The 15,941-nt window shown below is 38.5% G+C and overlaps 1 long non-coding RNA gene across 4 annotated transcripts in view; it reads left to right on the forward strand.

Annotated features, from left to right (window-relative positions):
* The window catches only part of LOC109248398 (uncharacterized), a 30,711-nt gene that overhangs the window by 4,118 nt on the left and 10,652 nt on the right, over positions 1-15,941 (forward strand). For 2 of the 4 annotated variants that reach the window (XR_002072033.2, XR_002072032.2), the window contains exons 3-4: positions 10,874-11,007; positions 12,487-12,715. This is a non-coding gene — a long non-coding RNA (uncharacterized LOC109248398). Of the gene's footprint in view, positions 1-9,657; positions 9,839-10,873; positions 11,008-12,486; positions 12,716-15,941 lie in introns of all 4 variants that reach the window. The other 2 variants (XR_002072034.2, XR_002072035.2) reach the window with 2 other exon arrangements.

A 15,941-nucleotide genomic window follows, 5' to 3' on the forward strand; every position in this document is an offset into this window, starting at 1 on the left:
TTACACTATGAGTATCAGCTGGAATTAATCTAACAAGAAAAATGTTGAGGAAGAAAAGCAAGTTGCAGAAAATTAGATAACTGCTACCAGTTATCAATGAAGCTAAATAATACCATCTTTTCATCTGGGGGCACATACAATCTAGCTATGACATAAAAAACAGTGCATAAATAAACATCGCATTCGGTGTGTTGGTAACAAGGAGATCTAGGAGAATGGAGGCACAGTGAGTGGGGGGATGGGCTCAGAGAATACACACAACTTAAAACTGTATTTGCAATGTTTTATTTTTTAGCTTAATGGAAGGTACACTTGCAATTTCACGTTACATATTTCATCATTCTGTATATATGAACTCTTGAATACTTCATTTATTTTTGAATGCAGAAAGGGAGTTGGTTAAGTGGAATATAGTACATAAAAGAGATCCAGTGATTAATGTGTGAGGTTTAAGCAGTTGAGGACAGAACTAAGAAGAAGCAGTCGGCAATGCTAATGCCATAGAGTGACACTCAACAGTGACAGAAGAACAGAAGAGAATTAGGACAGAATCAGGATGAAACATTGTCTTGACTGAAGGCTTTGATCTTTCTTAGTGAAGAGGAAGAACAAATAAAATGAAGACCATACTGTATTATTACATTTAATTTATACATATGGTATATATGTGTGTGGTGTTTAAACCAGTAGTGTGTTCTTACAAAAGTATACAGACAATTTTCAAACAAGCATCCTGAATCCATACCCAATAATCATTATTCTTCACATTTCTGATTTTGTGTTCCTCATTCTAGACTTTTTCTTCCATAAATGCATATTAAAATATACAATTTGCCCAAAGAGGGATTATTGTGTCGATAGCCTTTTGTAGCATCATTTTTAACTTAAAGTATCACACATTCTCCTGTGCCTATAAATATAACAGATTTAAATCTCATAAATATGTCATGAAGGCAGTAGAAAGGATGGATTTAAGGAATTAAAATATGAAACTCTTTGGGAGGCTATTAAAATAGGATGAACACCCAGTGATCATCCCAACAGGTGCCCTCCTCAATGCCCATCACCCACTTTCCCCTCTCCCCCATCCTCCATCTTAACTAAAGGACTTCAGTGTAGGCCTCATCTTGTCCTTATGAAAAATTCTTAAATTCACGTAGCAGAGCCACTTGTTTTCAAAGTACCTTAAAGTTCTGCAGGGAAGCAGAAGATTATTTAGAGGATTTCAATTCAGTCTTGAGCAGGCATATATTCAGTCCTTTTTGTGCTCACCACACTCTACTACCTCATACTGTATTCACCTTGACTTCAGTTGTTTAGAATGTCTAACTCCTACTCCAGGGATCTCCTTTGCAAAAGTGATCAATTTGCCACATTAATCCAGTGAGTGATTTGATGTACATCGGTTTTTCCTCCCTTGAGTTCACCACTTGGGCTTCTGGCTTCAATTCTATGGCATCACCTATTCTTGGATAGACTCTTCCACCTTTTTTCTTCTTCTTCCCGTAGCCCATCAGACCCACTACGTGGGAGAAGAGAGCAATGAGCCCCAACCTTTTTTTTTTAAAGTTTACTTACTTATTTTGAGAGGGAGGAAGGGGCAGAGAGAGAGGGCAAGAGAGAATCTCAAGTAGACTCCATGCTGTCAGCACAGAGCCTGACATGGGGCTCGAACTCATGAACTGTGAGATCATGACCTGAGCCAAAATCAAGAGTTGGACGCTTAACCGAATGAGTCACCCAGGTGCTCTAGCCCCAACACTTTAAAATTAAAAAAAAATTTTTTTTGACTGTTTAGCCAGCAATTTATCCAGGCAATTTCAAAATGACACATGAAATCTATAGGAAAGAGAAAATCTTTCTGAAAAGGTTCAGATTCTAAAGGGCTAGGCAGAAGACAAGTCCCATGCGTGGCAATTTTGGAGCCACAAAATTAGTATTTAGAGTGGGGAAGAAGGATTTGAAGAGAAAGCAGCATGCAGAAAGATGGCACGAGAAACATCAAAGGTAAATCTTGTTTAATTTACAATGCCCAGTCCCATCTTACATTGCAAATAACATACCTATCATTAATTATAAAGTCTGATGTATATTACTTAAATCTCTTGGGCCAAAAGCTTAATTACCATATTTCTAGGTGTATTTTAAACTGAATTCCTTGAAGATAGAAAAAATAGTCTTATGTAACATTATATCCCTGACCTTTAGTATAATTTCTGGCACATAAGAAACACAGAATGAATAAATAAATATAAGAATATAAAAATAAGAGCAAACACTTGTATGTTGCTTATCATGTGCAGGACATTATTTTAAATGCTTAAATTATATTAATTTATGTTAATTATTTACTTTCAAATCAAGAAGTGAATAGCTTTTCTACAAATTAATGAAAATCAGGGTTGATTTTATTTTTGACTTATCACCATAACCTAAATATTTTCTGGAGACTTGAAGAAATAATGGTGAAATTTTGGATATGATAGAAAATATTTAAATCAAGGATTCATAAATTGCTATATTGCTGTGTATTACTATAACCCTTTGGGTTTTCAATCTATAATGCCCCATTCTTTTTCTTGGAATTTTCCAAGGCTGAGCGCTTAACAGCCATATTTGTACATTGACCCCGCCTTCCTGGCTATGATCCAAGTTGACAAGTCAGGTACTTCTGGTAATTTGGAGCAGGAATTGAGAACCAGGGAGCAGTCCTGCATGTGATTGGAATTGGAACACACACACTCAGGAGATGTGGCTTGGCAATATTCTGCCCTGTGAATAAAGAAATAGAAGAAGCCAACAGAGAGAGAAAGATGAGAGGAGAGAGGGGAGGAAGGGCAGAGCATAGAAGGAGAAGAAAAGAAGAAGGAATGATCACAAAAGGGGAAAAGTGAAGCCAAGAGATCTGAGTTCTTAACAACATTTCAGTTTCTAGTTATAGTCCCTTCCTACCCTTGAGGTCTGGGAGACAATCCTATCTCCATTTAATAAATTGCTTTGTTTTGCTCAAACTGAATCAAGTTGTTTTCCGTTACTTTCAACCATAGAGTCCTAACCAATATAGTATGGTACTAAAATGTAACAGTATTTCCCAAATATAATCAACCAGAAAACATTCTCAAAATTATAAAGTGTTAATGAAACCAACTGGAGAACATGAAAATTCAGGTACCAAACAGAATTTTAAAAGTCACCATCAGGGATGCCTGGGTGGCTCAGTTAAGAGTCTGACCTCAGCTCAGGTCATGATCTCATGGTTTGTGATTTCCAGGCCCATGGGGGCTCTGCACTAACAGTGTGGAGCCTGCTTCAGATCCTTTATCTCCCTCTCTCTCTCTGACCCTCCCCTACATGTTCTGTCTCTCTATCTCTCAAAAATGAATGAACGTCAAAAAAATAAAAATAAAAATCACCATCAGTCTGAGGAAACCATTTGAGAAAAGTTGATAAAGGCATAAAACGATCAGTAGAATATGATTATTTTAAGTATCACCAAACCATTGAAGGTTTGGGGTATTGGAAATGCATGTAAAAACAGGTAAAACAATTGAAAGTGGTAGTTTAATCACATAGAAAAGAAGGTGGTAATGAAATAGATCTATATAACAAGTCATGATCATGGAGTGGTTTCATGGATTACAGAAAATATGGAAAACAATATTATTGGCTCAAAATAATATTGGGCACATTTAAGACCATGTTTGTCAATGGTTACTAAAGTCACATTTGTTATTGATCATAGCAAAGAAGGAAGTGTGAAATAATAATTGGGTCTGTGAAACAAAATCGTGAATATACATTTAGGTCTCATTCGTTGGAGAACATTTTCTTCTTTAAAATGACTGGAGTGAATGAGTAAATAGTAAATGCAACAAAGAAGCAGTAATTAAGTATCCAGGAATTTCTCAGCAAAGTGAAAATGGATTAATTGTGGGGAGAATGTATTGAGCTACAAAGAAGGACTATAACAGACGTTACTGTTTAAAAATAGATTCCAAATGTAGTCATAAGACCATGTTCAGTTGCAATGATAACATTGATGTTTGAGAATCTCTGGGCAAACACTACTGCCTAAAGCAGTGGATAAGATTAACTGGCTGAAGTTGTAGGGAATGCAAAAACAAAATAAAAGTAATTTCTCTATGTTTGCAGTCTTCAAAGGGTGTTTTATCATGACATATATGCTAACATTTTAGATGTTTAACACTTTATGGCATACAGAATCATTACTATCATATTGTATAATTAGGTACTTTAAAAAGATTAAGTAAAAATAAGCAGTCGTATTTAAATTTGTAAAGAATTTTTATTGAAATTGTCTCAACTCTCCTAATTCTATTTCACATTATATAAAATTCTTTAACTGGTACATAAAGTCCATTTTTAAAAACATGTCTTAAACTAAATTCAAGATTGAAAAAAGCATCTCCTTGTTTACAAACTTACAAACTCTATGGAGTTTGTGACTTGAACTCATCCTGAGATAAAGTCTCACATTGGGTGTAGATTTTTTTTTTTTTAAAGTTCCCATAAGTGATCCCCAGTCCTGTCAAGAAAGACACACTACAGGGCACTGGGTGGCTCAGATGGTTGAGCGTCTCCTCTGGCTCTTTAGTTCAAGCCCCACATTGGGCTTTGTGCTGTCAGTGCGAAGCCTACTTTGGCTCCTCTGCCCCCTCTCCTGTCCCTCCCCCTGCTCACACAGGTGTGGTCTTTCAAAAATAAAAAAATGACAAACACACACACACACACACAAATCTCTGTGGAGATTTTACTATCAAAAGTTGGCAATGGCTTGGGACACCTGGGTGGCTCAGTTGGTTAAGTATCTGACTCTTGATTCTGGCTCAGGTCAAGATCTCCTGGTTTGTGAGTTTGAGCCCCATGCCAGGCTCTGTGCTGGCAGCGTGGAGCCTGCTTGGAATTCTCTCTCTCCCTTTCTCTCTCTCTCTCTCTCTCTCTCTCTCTCTCTCTCCCTCTCCCCTGCTTGTCCTCTCTCTCTCTCTCTCTCTATCTATCTCTCAGAAAAGAAAAGAAAAGAAAAGAAAAGAAAAGAAAAGAAAAGAAAAGGATTTAAAAAAAGTTGGCACTGGTTTAATATGCAAAGTATGTATCTGCACTCACAACTGTGAACTGGAATTTACTTGTGTTCTCTTTGGCATTTTTGTTATTTTTTGATGAACCCATCGTAGACCCATGATGAAAGAAGGGATTTTTGAAGTTGAAAATATGAGTGTTGATGCTAAATATGATTTAATCAATTATGTAATTCATTTACATAAGAGGGTGAAATTAAAACTTTTCTGAACTGTTAACCCTATAAAAAATAAACACTCTACAAGAAACAAAAATGTTGGCAGATATAAATAAATTATTTTAAATGTGTATTGTATGAACTGTGATGAGAATGAATATATTCTGTCTCAAATCTTTGGTTTGGAGATGATCACAAATTGTGGTATGAGATCATCCTAACTCAGATGGCCTTTGAAACACATATGCAAAAGAATTCTCTGAGAAAACATTCTAAATTTTGGTAGGCAAGAAGAATTCAAGAATCCCCAAAACTTCTATGCATGTAAGAAAGAATGAAAATGCAAGAATCAGATAAATTTTTGTAGTGCTGTTTTCATTGTAAAGGTCAGAGCTGGTAAAGTAATTGACAAACATGTTTCGATTCTACGGCCAAAAACTGGAGAGAGTGATTGAAAGAGAAAAATGGAATGTCATTGATTAATGATATTGACAGTGACTTTTGCCCTGGGACACTGCCCATGGTCATGGTTGAACCTGACCTGTGTTATCTCAAGGGAGAATAGAGAGCTAAGTTATCAAATGTCTGCCTTCTTAAGTTGCCTCAGCACTAAGGAGATTTTTATGTTTATGGTGGCATCCATCCTTCTTCCCACCTTCTGAGCACCACTAACACACTCCATACGCACCTGGTCAGGGAAGGATGAGGAATAAAGGACCCCCTCAGGTGGAATCCTGGGATCGGAGAGGGCTGAGTTAATAAAATCCCATCAAAGATTATGAATCTAAGAGAAGAAGAGATTTGCTCTTTGCTCACTTTCAGCGGCCCTGGAGGAAAGGAAATCTCTTGCAGAGTTCTCTCAGCCTCTGACACACAGGAGAGGCAAACACAGAGAACCAAAGAGCAATATATAGGCAGAGATTTCATCCTCGCTCCCCTGTGTATCCCCGATCCCAAGCACTGAATGTGCACAGTGTGCTACCGATAAATGTTAAATCAGGTTATGGAAAAAAGTAAGATGCACCAAGTGGTTGGAGTAAAGTTAAAACTAATATCAAAACGTAGGCATATATTAGGATGCAATAGTTGAGTAATAGCACAGAAAAACATAATAAGAATGCTAATAAAAGGAGCAGAGCCTGGGTGGCTCAGTCATTGAAGTGTCCATCTCTTGATTTTGGCTCAGGTCATGATTTTATGGATCATGAGATCGAGCCCCATGTCAGGGCTCAGCACAGAGCCTGTTTGGGATTCTCTCTCTCCCTCTCTCTCTGCCCCTCCCTCTCCCCTTTCTCTCAAAATAAATAAATAAACATTTTTTTAAAGGTAAAAGGAACCAGACTGACTATAAACTCCTCAAGTGTAGAAAACATGTGTCTCTGTATCTGCATTGCCAGGTTCCGCTTGCCACATTGCCAATACTTATGTGTTTGTTGAACACAAAAATGAATGACTGAACAAATAAGTGAAAGAATCAACAAAAAAATGAATAAAATTCAGAAGAAATCAGCATCCCCCCCCCCACCTGCCCCCACAACCACCACCACCAAGTGGTCCTTGGGGAGATGACTGGTCCTTCCCACCTGGAAGAACATAGGACATTTACTTTCTGGAGTTGTTAAAGACACAGAATTCCAGGAACCACTGAAGGAGTGGCTGATTTACCATACCAAAAATAGAGGATGAAATATCAGAACACTGGGAGTAAAGTGTAGATTTTAGAACTTACCTGCAGAGGAAAAATACAGGTCGAATATAAAAAATAGGAATAGAAACATGACAGACTTCTCAGTAGCAATCCTGGATCACAATGGGGACTTTTTTTTTTTTTCAATTCTGAGGGTATATTATTTCCAATAGAGCGTTATATTAAAAAAACAAACGGGGCTCCTGGGTGGCTCAGTCGGTTGGGCTGCCGACTTCGGCTCAAGTCATGATCTCACGGTCTGTGGGTTTGAGCCCTGCGTCAGGCTCTGTGCAGGCAGCTCAGAGCCTGGAGCCTGTTTCTGATTCCGTGTCTCCCTCTCTCTCTGCCCCTTCCCTGCTTGCTCTCTGTCTCTCTCTCTCAAATAATAAACATTAAAAAAATTAAAGAAAAAGAACAACAAACAATTCTTGGCGCACCTGGATGTCTCAGTCAGTTAAGCAACAGACTTCATCTCAGGCAATGACCTTACGGTTTGTGAGTTCAAGCCCCGCATAGGGCTCTGTGCCTGGAGCCTGCTTCATATTCCGTATCTCCCTCTCTCTGCCCCTCCCCTGCTCATACTTTGTCTCTCTGTCTCTCTCTTTTTCTTTCTCTCTCTTTCAGAAATAAATAAACTTTAAAAAAACAATTCTCAAATATAAGAGTGAATTCAACAGTATAGATGATCACAAAAAATTCATATCCTATACACTGGCCTCTTGGAAACTGCTGAAGGAGGTAAATCAAGAAAGAAAGATGGAATTCCAGGCAAGAGATGGACAAAAGGACCTCTGGGTGACAGACATGTAGCAGGACCAGAGAATGAATACTTCTGATTGGAGCATGAGACCAGGAGGTCCCTCAAAGGACGCCACCAAGAGAACGGAGATAAACAATTATCGGGTGTGTTTGATCATATAGACAAGAGTTTGGTAGCTCCAGATGATTTGAGAACAAGTTAGTGATGAACAACGTGAACCTAAACAAAAAACAAACAAACAGGAAAATGTAAGTTGTGCAAGAACATAATCAACTATGAGCAATACGTATATAGCTATACTAGTGAAAACATGTACTGATTCTAGCCCAAACCGTGTTATAACTATATTTGAGAGGTGGGATGGAGAACAAATATGCATTGGTGGGGAGTGTAGAAGATAGCTAACCTCATAATGGCAAGTCAATAATGTCTGAATTTTAAATATTTTAAATAGCTGTCTTAGCATATTATTCAGAAAAATGGAAGAAAATAGATGACAGAGCTATGAGATGTGAACATGGATGCCTCTGATAAAGGGGAATTGACTATGGGTATGAGTGAGCTGAGGACTGCTGCTTTTGGCGATCAACCTTATAATACAATTGGACTTTTTACACCAGGCATGAATTAATGGGATAAGATAAAAATCAACTTAAAAACTATCAATTTATTCAAAAAAGCTATAAATAACGGAAGGATATAGCAAGTTCCTACATGGGGAGAACAAGCACAGTAAAGATAATGAATCTCAAGTTAAGAAAGAAGAAAAATGGGCCAAAAGATGAGAGAATTCATCCTCACAAATCGTGTAGTGACTATTAAAACGGTACGCCTTCGGTCTCACCTATAAAATGAGCAAAGATTACAAAAGCTGAGTGTTGGCAAAGGGGTAGGAACACAGGATCCACTGAACACAGCCTGAAGCGATCATGGCACATTCTCCAGGCAAACCCACATGGAGGAATCTATCTGGGGGAAGTCACCACAAGTGTATATGTGAATATTTATTTACTAGGATGCCCGTGGAGGTGTTATCTTTATCAGAGACAAATGGAAACATGAAAAATACAGGAACATGATTAAATTAGCTATAGCCTGCTTCCAAGATAACACTTACATAATCATTAAACTAGCTTTTTTTTTAAGGTTTTAAAGCCAAAAGAAAATGCTGGGGTGTGTGGGTGGCTTGGTTAGTTAAGTATCTGACCCTTGATTTTGGCTCAGGTCATGATCTCACAGTGAATTCTAGCCCAGAGTTGGGCTCTGCACTGTCAGTGCAGAGACTGCTTGGGATTCTCTCTCTCTCCCCCTCTCTCTGCCCTCTACTCTGCTCCCACTCTCTGTCTCAAAAAAAAAAATAAGTAAACTTTAAAAAAAAAGAAAAAAGAAAATGCTTATAATATGTTAAATATAATCTCAGGATAAGAGTTAAATTTATAGTCCTCTTCCAGTTACATCTAACACACACGTACTCATACCCAGAAGAAAATCTAGAAGAAATATGGCAAAATATTAACAAGTACTATCCTATAAAATTGCAGGATTATGGGTTTTTTCGCACTTTCTTCTTTATACTTTGTATCATTTTCTAGGCTTTCTACAGTTGATGTGCACAACCTGTAAAATTAGGCCTAAACAGGCATTATGTCCTTGTTTTTATGGAAAATGTTTATGTTTGTTTGTGTGTTTGTTTTTAACAAGATAGCTTCTAATGGATATCTATGGGCAGGGAAAGATGAAACCATCTGAAAACAGAGAAAATTAAGACTGCCCAGTCTGATAAAAGATATGGACATCACTTTTCCTAACACAGATTAAACATCTGTCACAGAGAAAAGATATAACAGTAACGGGGGCACTTCCACTATAAAGACATCTGCTAGAAATCTCATTACACTAAAAATCTGAGCATCAGACAGAGTCTTGACTTGTCTTGCTGACAATTTCATCTCTCAGAAGGTGGAGGCAACAAGTGTGCCCACCACTCAACTGACCAGGAAGAAATAAGTGGTTGGCACCGGGCAGTGCGAAGAAAGGTAGCCATGGACTTTGCAGTCATGTGGATTCATACCTGCCTGAAAACACACCTAAGATGCATGAATTGGTGTCTATGGAGATTTTGAAGTGAAAAAAAATTGTAAGTTCAATGACAGTGGTTGACCACACATTCAACACGTACTCAAATTCTAAATAACAGAGAGAGGAGGGGAGAAGAGTGTTTATTTTGAACCCTTCACATCTTCGAATCAAGAATTTCACTTTGGAAAGGCCTACGCAAGATATTTCTCAAAAATTACAAAAACACGTACAAAGAGATGTTTGCAACAGCATTACTGGTCATTGCAACAAAACCTGAAAAGCACCTAAGTGGCCTCTCAAAAGTCAGCATATACACTCCACAGAGCATTATGCAATCATGATGGTAGTTAGGAAGAATTTATTATAACATAGAAATGCGGGGCACATGGCCGGCCCGGTCAGTTAAGCATCGGACTCTTGCTTTCAGCTCAGGTCATGATTTCACAGTTCATGAGACTGAGCCCTGCCTCGGGCTCTGAATCTGACTCTGCGATGGGCTCTGCACTGACAGAGAGGAGCCTGCTTGGGGTTCTCTCTCCCTCTCTCTCTGCCCCTCCCCTGCTTGTTGTCTCTCTCTCTCTCTCAAAATAAATAAACATTTTCAAAAAATTCATATGCTTTCAACAACTTAATATGAACTAAAAAATGAAGATACAAACTTTTACTGATTCTATTCTGTACTCAAAAATATAAATGTATATACATAAATATTTTATTCCCTGCTTCAACAAAGTTTGAATAAATGCCCATTAATATAGTCCAGGTACTAATCTAGGCACAAAATGAGTGCTGAACACAAGAAATAAAAATCCTGCCCCCATAGAGTTTTCTTTCTGGTAGGATGAGACATAAAATATTTAGAGAACTTATTTTTGCTTAGAGAAACTATGGGTGTTATAGGAGTGACTTTTTAAAATTCTTTCTCTCTACTTATGAAATGTCCTATAGTGAACATATATTACACTTACAATGGAAATATAAAATATTATTTTAAAATTAGCTGAAATGCATACATATTTAATAAAAGTGTTATATCTTGGTTTAATAATGTCCTAATCAAGGAAGGTAATACATTCCTTTATGTGTTTTTCAGATTACACCTGAATATTACACACACTCCTATACACCTCATTTTAATTAGGATATTAACAGTCAAGAATGCATTCAGAAAAGAATGACTTGAATGATAGGAAGTCTGAGGTTTATGTCAAAAGTGACAGAGCTGAGGTAAGTGGAACATTTAGACTAAAAAGAGACAAAAACAAACATAAAAGGTGCAGTGGGAAGAAAAAGGGAAAATCTGAGGTTAATTCTTATTCCACCATTCCCAATAAACCTCAGAAGATCACTCCCAGAAAATCATTCCATCCCTCTGATTCCAGGAGTGTGTGTGTGTGTGTGTGTGTATATATGTGCACACACTTACAGGCTGGTGAAGAATGGAGATAGCATCTCCTCTATCTGTCCTTAAGCATAGTTAAGAGGCTCAAGACCAGAGGAAAAAAAAAAAGGTAAAAAAATCATATCTTTGAAAGCACATGCTAATTAAGAGGGGAAAAAGCATTTAATACAGACTTTTAAAAATTATTTTTTAATGTTTATTTCTTTTTGAGAGAAAGAGAGACAGAATGGGAGCGGGGGGGAGCAGAGAAAAGGGGAGACACAGAATCCGAAGCAGGATCCAGGCTCTGAGCTGTCAGTAGAGAGCCCAACACAGGGCTCAAACTCATAGACTATGAGATCATGACCTAAGCCACAGTCAGACGCTTAACTGACTGAGCCACCCAGGCGCACCTAATATAGAATTTCTTATCAAGAAAAACTGTTTCTGTAATACAATATACAGCCACTATTAAATTTTTATATAAATCCTACAGATGGTCTGTAAACATATTCATACATATGTGAGTATGTTTATATAACTTTTAACCAAAACAGGATCACAACTTATACAATGTTTGATAATCTGGCTTTAAAACTTGAATGACTGCGTGTATTCTTCTGAAAAATAAAATTTAGAATAATGGGTCAAATATTGGACTCAGTCTGAGGCGTACAGCAGTAAAACAGAATCTATCGCACGTACGCACAAATCTCCCACTATCTGTGCAATTTCCAGGCAGTTACTAAGGGACCATCTGATGTGGACATTTTGGCAGGAGCTCCCTGGGGAGGTTGGACTAGAAGACTCTCAACCCTTTTCCATTCTAAGACTCAATGATTTTATTTTGATTCCATAAATTGTCCACTGGGGCCTAGACATGGTGCAAGGAAGAAAAGTAACATTTATTGAGACTACTTTGACCTTTGAGCTTTGCATTGACACATTATCTCATCTGATGCTAACAAGCCCACGAAGTAATTATATTTTATAGCTGAGGAACATAAGAATCACAAAAACTGAGCAATCAGTCCAAAGACAAATAACCTTTGAGCCACAGAATCGGGGTTTAAACCCTTGTTTCCAGAAAGGGCTTGCTGTTTACCTTACAACAGTTCTCAGGAGATGCCTAAGGGGCTGCTTCAGGGACCAGAGGGCAGATCTGAGAAAGCATTGTTCTGGGACAAACACTTGGCTTTAATTACAACAGCCCTGGGGTATCTCTCATCTATCAGAGTTCATTTGAATCAGTGATCCCACTGATTAAAAAGAAAAAGTTTACAAAACACTGTATTTCACCATGTGTCTTTCCCTGTGTTTGTCAGGGAAGCCTGGGCTCCTGCAATTCTGCCCACTCTAGGAAGTCAAGAGACTGAAGCCAGAGGTCGCACAAATAAAGCTGAGACTCAGCCTAGGTGGTCCAGACCACGTCCTGGCAGCTCGAGGGTGCCTGGGGCGCCAGTGAGTTCAAGAGAAGCAGGCAGACAGTGACCAAGTACAGACCAAAACCACCTCCAACACTGACCAAGAGAATCTCATTACCCTTGCAGGCAGGTACGTGACCTCTCACCCTATAGCTACTTTCCTGAAAACTGAGATGTTGCCCCTTTGCCCACTGCTCTTCTCATTCTAAATTTCTTTGAATGAACTCCTCCTCTCTCATGATTTTTTTTTTTTGCTTAAAATCTCCAAATGTGTACCTGAAGCCCTGACATCTATTTGGAACTTTAGACCTCTGTATCCAGTTCCTTGCTTTTGTAGCCCTTAGGCACCTTGCATGCGGTTCATCTAATATGCCTTCTTGTCTGGGCCTTAAATCTCTCTCTTGTCCTCAAGTATTTCCCATCTCTGTAAGGCAGAATCACAAGACATCCTGAGATATCCCCACTCTCCTCCCAATATCCAGCCAACTACTAAGGTCTACCAGTTTTGCCTTCTAAATTTTTCTGAGATCCACCTTCCCATTTTTATTACTGGTGACTTGAGCCCTCATCATTTGTCACCTGCACTAGCTTGAGTGTTCCTCACCTAGATTGCACAGGGTCAGATTTCCACCCTGTGCCCTGCATAGACCTATGTCCTAGAGATGCCTTACATGGGTCCAGCTCCTATCTTTTCCAGATCAATTCCATAACTCACTTCTCTTTGCCATCATTTCCAAATAATTTCCCCAAAATCTCAAGTTGGCTTAGTGGCCCTTCTGTACGCATCCAAAGTACTTTGTGTATCACTGCAGCATGGTATGCATAAAGTTATATTGGAGACTTTTGGTGATGTTTGTTTTGGGGACAGAAACTGGATTTTTCATCTTTGTATCTCAAGTGCCTAGATAATGACTAGATTCTCAATAAAATGATGTGAACATGAACTAAACTGACATAAAAAAGAAAGCAAAAGTTGTTGGATGAATATTGGAAGCAGGAGCAGAGTCCCAGAACTACTGATACTTTCTTCTCACCTCAGGCACAGGAAGGTGAGCTCTCCTGGGAGCTCCCATATTCAACTTCATTCAGTAGACTTTTATTGGGTACCTTACAGATGTTACAAATACAGCATGAGAAGACCCAATCCCTGTGGTTAGGAGCAAAACTTTGAAAGGCTGCTTTCTGTCCCCATTTGTTATCCATGTTCTGTATTAAGTCAGCTTTGCATTGTGCCTGGGCTGTGAGCAGTCTACTCTGAGATCATTGCCAGCAGTAACCACCCACCCTGCCAATGACTCATATCAGGACCCATCGACTCCTGTACGTTGATCCTAAAATGTTCTTATGCTGTACTTTTAGTTTATATTCCATGAGCCAATAATGGGGGGGGGGGTGGTAACTAACTTATTTTCTTTCTCCTTCTTTTCCTAACTTGTGCTCTCCTGGGGTAAAAATTTATCTTTCTCCTTCTTTTCCTAACTTGTGTTCTCCAGGGGTAAAAATTTATCTTAATTTAGTAATTTATGTTAAAAAAATTAAGGTATATATTTTGATATTCTGGTGCCAAAGATATGCTTGAGCCAGTAGTACCCCTCAAATCATTTGTGTAGTCTTATTCTTACCCACAATACTGAAAGGTAAGTGGTAGAAAGTGCTAGAACCATGAATAACTAACACCCCATCTTTCCTGCCATTCAAATCTCAAGGTTGGGACAAGGTTAATGATAGGTTGCAAGGGAAAGCTCACAACTAAGGAGAAATCTACACCTGCTCTGCTTAAGTGTTTCAAATAGTTTTTCTCTAGTTCAGAAAGTGTTGTATGTCAGAGAAGTCCATGTAGCCATATAACTGTTACCTGTAATAATTGAGATTACGAACACATGATTTGCATAGTGATTTTAAAATGAATTTGGTGAAAATAACAATTTTTATTCTCTTATATAAAAAGTCCTCCAAATGAACATATTTAACCCAAAGAGGTTTAAATAGTAAAGACTGGTTTAACCATGGAGTGATTCTTAAAGGCTACACTCAGCTAAGCATTGGTTCCCAGGTTTGTTACAATTCAGAAAATCTGGGGCACTTCTTTTAAAAGGTTTCCCCTACGCCCCTACGAGGAAATGGTATGCCTGGGGTGCAGTCTGGGAATCTATATTTATTTGATAAACATTTGGGTGATGCTAAAGAAGCTAGTGTTTAGAGATACCCTTAAATACAGAGAATAAAGTCTTTCCAAACAAGTTTGTGAAATTAACTTAAATATTGGTTAATGTGAAACAAGAATGGAACACTTTATATTTTAGAATTATAATGAGGGATCTCAATTCATGCACCAAGGAGTCCAAGAACTATTGTTTTACATAAAAACTTATTTTCTAGCTCCTAGCCCCCTTCTGCTTAGATCTTGAAGACTTAACGTCAGCCCTTCCTGGAATCCTTCCAGGGTGGTGGACCAGTTCTAGGTTTTTACACAGGATCAAGGATGGAAGAAAGAGGTCCATCTGGCTACAGTCATCAGTCCAGGTCTTTAGGGCTGGCCATGTGGCCCTGTACATCTCAGAGCCCTTTGCTGCTTCTTTTGAAGTATTATGGAGGCAGGAAGACGTTTTATGGCTGCGTGTGGTCCCCTCTGTCTATACTATTACTACGCAGTTATTTCCTTCTTGGGGTCTTGTCACCCTGTCCCATCTCCTCCCCCAGATTTGTTTTCAATAAGCAGGGCTTCACTGCCCCTCTGTCTTCAGGAGAGGTCCACAAGCCTCTTTCTTCTCCACTTTCAATATCAGTTTTTCTAGACTAGATAAAGTCTTTCACACTTCAAGTTTTGCCAAGACGGGGGCTTGTGCTATAAAATCCTAAACCCATACCCCCATTCAAACACAGTCCAGTCCAGGGCTTCTGGGAACCCAAGTCAGCAACAGCAGTGTTTACGCTCACCCTCTACCTTTCTTATGAGGCAGCAAGTTAGGTTAGAATGGGAGGAAGGGAAAGGAAAATCTAGGAGAAAAAGTACATGTCATCAAATGTTATCAAAGCCACAATTAAAGGTGTAGAAATTCAGTATAAAATTAAAATTTCAGTCAAACATTGTATAATTTCCTAGTGGTATCTGATATTCACAGGTATTTTGGAAAAGATGTCATTCCCATCTGATGAAACCTATTTCACCAAATTTGAAACATAACTTTATAGTGTTGGATCATTTGGTTGAAAGGATCAAAAACTCGTAGGTCAAGTAAAAGGAAGTTATTTGAAGGCATTATTGGGTATTATTGAGGGTATTATTCAGAAAGGGCAAAAAAGCAAGGTAGAAGCTTGGGCATGGGAAGGCCGGAACTGTAAGTCAAGAATTAAGA

The sequence above is a fragment of the Panthera pardus genome, unplaced genomic scaffold (assembly GCF_024362965.1).
Source record: "Panthera pardus isolate Hobbes unplaced genomic scaffold, ASM2436296v1 HiC_scaffold_8, whole genome shotgun sequence".
NCBI lineage: Eukaryota > Metazoa > Chordata > Mammalia > Carnivora > Felidae > Panthera > Panthera pardus.